Below are 7,730 nucleotides of genomic sequence, written 5' to 3'. Positions count from 1 at the left end.
CTGGAAGTCGACATAGAGAATCCAGATTCTGAGACTTCTGCTCCAACCACAAGTTTGTCTTTATATTATGAATGGGGCTGATTATATTACTAGTTTTCATCAATAGATTACTAGTACTTCTTAATAAGAGGAGATTATTTTCAGTTTATAACTTCAGCAAAATTGCTTTGCTTTGTATGAAAGCTGCCACTCCAGGGCATCTGTACCAAGCTGAGTTGTTAGGCTGAGGCTGCTCTAGAGGAGAGCTGCACATTAAAGAGACTGCTGTCCATAGGGCCTCCCTGAATTTACTGGCAAAAAATGGGAGGATTGTAACAAATAAACAGGTAACTGCTGGAAGAGACAGGATTCCATCCTTAATCCTGAACAAGTGAGCTGTAACATCTCTTCTGTGCCAGAACTCCTGGGTTATGCTAGTCACACCACTTAAACCAAGCTTTTCACAGGTAGTGTTCCTCATTTTCTAGATGCTTGACTTGGACACTGAAGTCCAATTGCAGAAGTACTAAAAACACTCACATCTGCAACTGAAGTCAACATGGGCAAACGTTTTGAAAATAGCAAGTGCTATACCAGTGTGTCTAACTTTTCTAGTCAGGCAGGTCCTGTAGTATCGTCCAATGACAGACAAGTTTCTTCTAATGGCACAACCACCTCCTCCAAGTATTCTCATGGGATGGAGCAAGAAGCAGTGGGGTCCAGGACCACATGAATTGTCTGAGTGTGGCACATACATAAAGATTTAGGTATAGTGTGGGCACATTCATCTGTCTAGTGATAAGACCTGTGGGGAAAATGAGATACTCAGTGTTTTAGATTAATCCTAACATTCTTCTTTTTCAATCTTCATTTCATTGGGCTTTTGCTCTGTATCCTTAGATTAAAAATAGCATTTTTGTCACAAGAACATCATTCTAACTTGTCTAGGCCACTGTCAGAACTCCAGCATACTCAGCTGGACCTGCCCAGAAGCATTCATAAAGTCGCCGTGACACCCACTTTACCTTCTTGCAGACCAATATACAGCTGGCAAAGCTAAGTCTTGATTCGAGAAAATACTTGAAAAGTCTTGCAAATGCTGCCCAGCCTTACTATTTACAACCACATGAGCCCACTGTCAGAATGCTTTCCAAGTCTGTAGAGAAGGCAGAGATCCTCCCTCAGCCGCCAGCCCTACACCCAGGTAGGTCAACAAGAGTTTGCTGTTGATCTGAATACAAGCAGCACAGAGTTCTCACTATGCTATCTAAGGGAGTGTCTTTGGGTGCAGCCAACTGTTGGCAGCACAATGCTTGAAGCTGGGAAGAGCTATTGTAAATACACCCAAGGGCTTGAACAGTAGTCTCATATTCTTATTTGGCCGTCTAGGTAAACAGCAACATTTGAAGACTTCACAATACTATTTCCCTGCCCTCAGGTAGGAAAAGTCATATGTACTTTCAGATCAGCAGCTCAGAGACCCTGAGCCCATTCATGTACCTGATGTGTTACAGCATTGTGTGGGGACCCTTAGCCTTGAAAGCAAGACAGGCCATATAAGCACAAGAGCGTCCAAGACAATATGCTTGGGAACAGCAACAGAACTGAATGGTCCTACCAGTTCTGGCTTTGGGACTGGAATGTTTATTTATAGCTTAAAAGCCTCTGCACTATGCTCTTACACAGGGTAGAGAAAGAATAAAAGACACTGCCCCATTATCACCCAGGCTTCAGCTTCCAATCAGTAAACCAAGAGGGGAACTGAAAAAGAAACTAGAATAAGGAGAACACTCTGCTTCCTTGACCACTATCACTCATTGCTTTTCTTGTGTAGAGTAGAAAACAGACTGAGGTCCCTCTCTTTTCCTGAAACCATGCTCTGTCACAGGGTTCTTTCTTGTTACGGCATACTCCCTTGCTTTTCATCAGCCTGTTACATCTTACCACAATCTTAGATAGCACCTGTACTGTTTCTGATGTTGCAGCTTTAAGTACAGAATACTTTCCTAAAAAAACTTTCTAGTCCTCACAGCTCTGGAGCAAAAGGTAGAGAACACAAGCTTTTATGAAACCTAAACCATGTGACAATTTGCCTTTCCTACTGCCCTCCAGATATTCTTTCATAATCTTGTATTTTTAGAAGGCCTGATCCATTACACTAGTGATTTGCCGTAGCTCACCACTCACTATTGTTAACCCCCCATCATTACAAAATTATAAATAAAGTCCCTTAAACCCACAGGATTTACCTAAAGAGAATCACATCAATTTAAAATTACCTTTTGAATATTGATACTTTGGGGTTCCAAAACATAAGTTTTAAGTTTTCATCAAAACCTGAGAGAAAACTAACCACCTATCCAGAGATTCCAGGACCACAATTTTAAGGAGAATATCACAAGTTATGGCAAAGGCTTCAAACTTGCAACAGAAAAAGTTCAGGAAATCAGTAATTCTACCAACAGTTGACTTAAATGAATCACTGCATGAGCTCAAACAGCAATGAGAGTGCCACTTTGTGCTTCCATAATCTGTTTTCCATTATATATTTAGATGTTGAAAGTTCTATGGCAGAAGAAATCTCTTCTCTATATATTTGCACAATGCTCAGCTGTCTGGAACTTTGTTCCTCTGCTGGGGCCTTGAAGAGGTGCTACAGCATAAAACAGCAGTAACACAAAGTCAAGTTAGCTAAATTCTGCTTTGCCTACAGAGTTAGCATTGGTCCTATTTAGTACATTGGACACAAAATGACCTCATAAATTGAACTGAGCATGTATTTAATGAAAGTGACTATCAACAAAACAAAGTGACAAAGACAACAAGAATCAAACAGCTGTTCTTGTTTGCATTACCTAACTGGGTGAAACATTGCTAAGGCTCTAAAGCTGCAGTCATGTAATGGGAAGAACTCGTCTCTTGGGAAAGCAGTTGGGCCCCTGAACTGGGTTCTAATGGGTGTAATTGGGTAAAAGTTAGAAGTACATATCATTCAGATATGTAAAAGACTATGAAAAGAAACCAACATATTCATTAAGAAATACTGAACATATGTATTATGTTCAATATTATTATATTAATCATAACACAGGGAGTGTAGGTGGGAAGAGAAGGGAGTGAACGCAGTAGACTGGTAAGAACCTGCTGTCACTGAACTCAAATGGCAAAAGCCCATCCCTCTGCCTTCAGTGGCTGGCCAATGTGTTACGTAGCTGAGCTATAGAAGAGAGACTGACTCACAATCTGTACTAGGTCCAGATTCCGAAGAACTAACTGGTAGATTATTAGAAAGCACAACCCTTAACCTTGACTCTACTTGCTGTAGCAATATGCTTTCAGCTCTAACACCAGTAACGGTCCTACAGTTTCTATAAACAAAAACATTTATATTCTCAGAATACATGTACATACAGTATTACATTACATGTACAGCATTACACAGCTCAAATTCTGAACCTGGACTGGTATGTAGGACCAGGAGGCCTGGCATTACATAGCTGAAACTGAGTGGAGGCTAGGCTAACCATTCCAAAAAGGATATGCATAAAATTGCCTTCTCCGCTTGGTTCTTTCCACGTCTTTAAGCAAGTGATACCCTATCCTGTGTCACAACTATAAGAGTAAATGTTGAGCAGCCAGACCTGAGAACAAAGCAGATTGTCAGAACTAAAGTTGCTATTGTAACACCTATCATGAATAATTTATGCCTAGATTTATTTTCTAAATTAATTGGTGGACTTACTTCATGGAAGAAGAGATAAAAGTAGACTCGTGACTGTATCTATCAGCTACTAATGCAAGAAAACTATAGGACTCTGGAAGGGAAAATATAGAAAAGGCAATCTTATAAACTCCCTTCTATCCATTCAGATCTTCTCCCCACTTGGAGCATAGGACTGAGCTAACCTGTTATTTACCTGTATCTGTAGCTCACACACGGAAGTCAACTAGCACACAGAAATACAGTTTCACTCACAGACCTATTAAGATTGTTCAGATTAATGCTTATCCTTAGTAATACCCTATTCAAGGTTTCATGATCACTTCTGTATTTTTTTTTATAATTCTTTAATCTTCCTTTTCTTGCTTACTTCTAGCTCTCTCCAAAGGTTCCCCTTTCTCTATTCATTATACACATCAGCCATGTCTACAGCCTCATGGTTCTCTTCTTTAAGTCTACTAAACCTATTTTTTTCTCCCCCAACAGTTATTCACTACCAAAATCTTCTCCTGCTTCAGCTCTGGCACTTTCACCCAATCCACTAGAAATTTAGTCTTTTAGTGCAGGTACAGGTCTGAACCACTTTGGAGGCAACATAGGATCCCATATCAGATTTGCAGTTCTGTAGGAAGCAAGTGAAAGGTACATTTGGGAATGCAACCTACAGGAGACACCACACTGTTCTGAATTTTGCAGGGTGTTCCTGTGTCCATCCAAGTGCTGATGAAATACATGATGAATTGAGACCAGGTCATCATCCACCAGAAAACTGTGATGGCAGCAAATACTTCTCACGGATGTTGTAATGTGGGGATTCAGCAACATTGTTGAACTCTAGATGCTGCTCTGCAGTTCAAATGGGTTGGCTTTGCATATGTACTTTGCCTATTTAGAGATTTTTTTTTATATGGTTTCTATTGTCTACTTCACTAGAGCTTGATATGTATTCTGTCTCAGAATGATAGCACTATCTTAAAAGTATGAATCATTTCTTTTAAGCATATTGTCTTTTTATGTTCCTGGTGGATTCAAGTTACAGGAGGCAATGGCAACACCAACAGCAAATGTTGGCTAAATGTTGATAACCTCTGTGACAACTGGAACGCAAGACACTCACTAGCTACTATCCAAGGCAAATGAGTTTTTAAGTTAGAACTTCTGGATGGTAAAGAAATAATAGGTTAACCAGAAAGAGATTTGGACAGGACAGCCTAGCAGGCCAAAGAAGACAGGCAGCAGAAAGCTTTAAAAGGAAGTATCTCTCAGTAGCTATTTTAGACTTTCCCTCACCTCTTCCTCTTTTAATATCAAAGCTACTAGGTCAAAGGGAATGAAAAGATCCTCTCCTGATTCCAATAAATACCTTAGACGCAGGGAAAAAATAAAGTAGGAAACTTCAATGATTTTTTTTTTTTCCAATTTGGGTATACCAATTAAAGAGTGAATATTTTAAAAATCTCTGCCAGTCTTATATGTTTTTCTGTTTTCAGACATTGGGGTGGAAATAAAGCTTAATTCTCAGAAATATCACCTTGTTCTTAAGGAGAAACAGTATTAGTTACAGGATTAAAAAGCACCGAGACCAGAGACTTCTGACCTTGAAAAGAGACCTGTGCTCCCAGAACAAGCCTAACAGAGAAAAGATGCAGCTCCTAGATTTTATTTACATATCAAGAAACTTAAACATACACAACCTTACTAAGGCGAGACAGCCTGGGTAAGCATACAGCCAAAAAAGCCTTCCCTCCAGTACACCTCCCCAGCTACCAGAGACCATATCTAGCTAGAAACATTTCATATCTCCATCAGCTCAGCAACACAAGCATTTGCTCCTTTAGGTTCAGCTTTAATCACCTGCTCTTCATTTGTGGGCTGATATTGTCCAGGTACTGAAATATCTTAATGGTAATAGCCCATAGGTGTGTTATCCAGGAAAGAGGCAACACTTTATCACTGCAAACCACTCACACCTGAGTCTGTATTAGCTGCCTAATTTCCCTAGTGGTTGGAAACAGCATTAGAGAAATAATTGTTCATTTGGCTCTTCAGGTGAAAATCCCATGCTTTAACGCAGTACATTTATCTAGAGTGCCCTGTGAAGATGAGTTTACCAAACTGTGGGCTTACAGCCTGGCACTGTTGTGGGTTTCAGTAGAAATAACATTTCTGTTATGGTGTTAAGTTACAAGAAAGACAAATTTATGTTTTAAATATAATGGGGAAGAGGATTTTCTTTTAAAACCTGGATGTTTGTGGAAGCTGATTAGGATTTCAAAGGGCAAGCTGAGCCTGAGTACTTGATAATGTGTCCTTTTAAAATAAATCCACCAGGTAAGTCTCCTTAAGTTTTGGAACTTTTCCACGTTGTCTGACTTCCTGGTACTTGTTCATACAGGTTTTGCCCTGTGAGCAAGTCTCTGACGAGCTGTGACATGGCACCTTTTCTTTCAAATTAATCTTACTTTTAAACACTTCTTGTATTTTAAATCCATCTAGACTTCCTCCTTAAAGGGCTTTGGGGGCTGATTCTCTCCTCGCTTGCTCTGCTTACTTCAGTGCACTTGCTTCCACAGAGAAGTTTAATATTGGGTCTTGAGTGTCCAGAAAGTACCCCCATTTAATAAGGAAAAACATGTTTTAATCAGAATGCCGATTTTGCCGAGTCATTCTCAATTCCCAATTTGGATTGAGAAGCGAATGGGGGAATGCATTTTTAGAACTGCATCACAGAGCACAAGTGTCAATCCAAATAAAGGAAATGACTGTCTCTTCATACATATGTATGTCTAACCTGTATGAGATTTCAGTTCTCTTATCAAGAGACAGAAAAAATTCTTTGTGTTTCCAAGCTCCCTTTCACAGCCTCAGCGCTAATTTTAAATGAGCATGCCTCTGTTCCAACCCAGAGATGGGGCACAAAGTGTAACATCTGAATCTACTCCCTTTCCAGGAAGGAAATCAGCTACCATTGTTCAGCGCCATAGTCCCCCTCTATGATATGACTGGCCTAGCAACACAGTGTTAAAGACGGGCCTATAATAGCTCTCTGGTAAAAACACCCCTTTATTCTTATTCCAGTCAACAGGTGGCTTATGAGTTGACCCTTTCTTTTGCCTCCATTTTTGCTGTGGATTACAGTTTCTAGCTTCAATACAAGAAGCAACAGTTGCATCATTTCATTCATTTATAGGTTTTTTTTTTTTAATCCTTCTTATAAATTATTCTTTTTGTTAGCCTCATTCAACTCTGAGATAAATAATTACTCAAGTTCCACCTCATGCGGCCTTAGCATAACAAAATCCCCCACGGGTGCTTTTCAGGTGTGCGGCTGAATCTCTGTGCTAACATACATCAGGTGAACCATGCCAGCTGATGATTTGAGACGCCCTTCACCCTTAGCAAACCAGACGTTTAAGACTCAGAGTAAAGATGTTTGAAATTTGGATGTCTCAGATAGCGTTTGTGCCAATTAAATGGCACTGGCTGACTTCCTTCAGCCTTGGTTAGATGTGTCTGGGAGGCTTGGTTACTGTGCTACAAACTTGGATTTCAGTATTAAGATGACCAGTGTGTAATTGATGGTTGGCACTACTTAACGAAGTTAACTGACCTGGGAGTCTGCTCTGCCAGAAGCTGGAGAATGGTGCTGTGCAGCCCGTGCTCTCTGGTCAGTACTGGTTTCAGATACCAGGTGGTAGTCAATCGGTAAACTTCCTTTCATGATGTGCCCGGGAAGGGCAGCCCACAGCCAAGCGCTACGCAGGCGGGTTTAACTGCATTCTATGCATTGCCTCTCTTCCCTTCAAAGCTTTTTAGGGGTCGACCAGCGAGGAAACGTTGGCAGCCACCAGGCCGGGCGTTGAGAACCTCCCTGCGGGCCAAGCAACATGGACAAGGACAGGGTTACTCCTGTGGCGGCGGCAATTCCCCCGGGATGAAACCGCTCACGGATTCACGCGGCTTCCTCCAGGCCGGAGGGCCTGTCCCTGGGAGAGGGATCTCGGCGCCAGCGGGTGGGGGGCAGGCGCTG

Source organism: Egretta garzetta, unplaced genomic scaffold (genome assembly GCF_000687185.1).
Source record: "Egretta garzetta isolate BGI_Z169 unplaced genomic scaffold, ASM68718v1 scaffold72, whole genome shotgun sequence".
NCBI classification, from domain to species: Eukaryota; Metazoa; Chordata; class Aves; order Pelecaniformes; family Ardeidae; genus Egretta; species Egretta garzetta.
Note: the sequence above shows the minus strand (reverse complement) of the source record.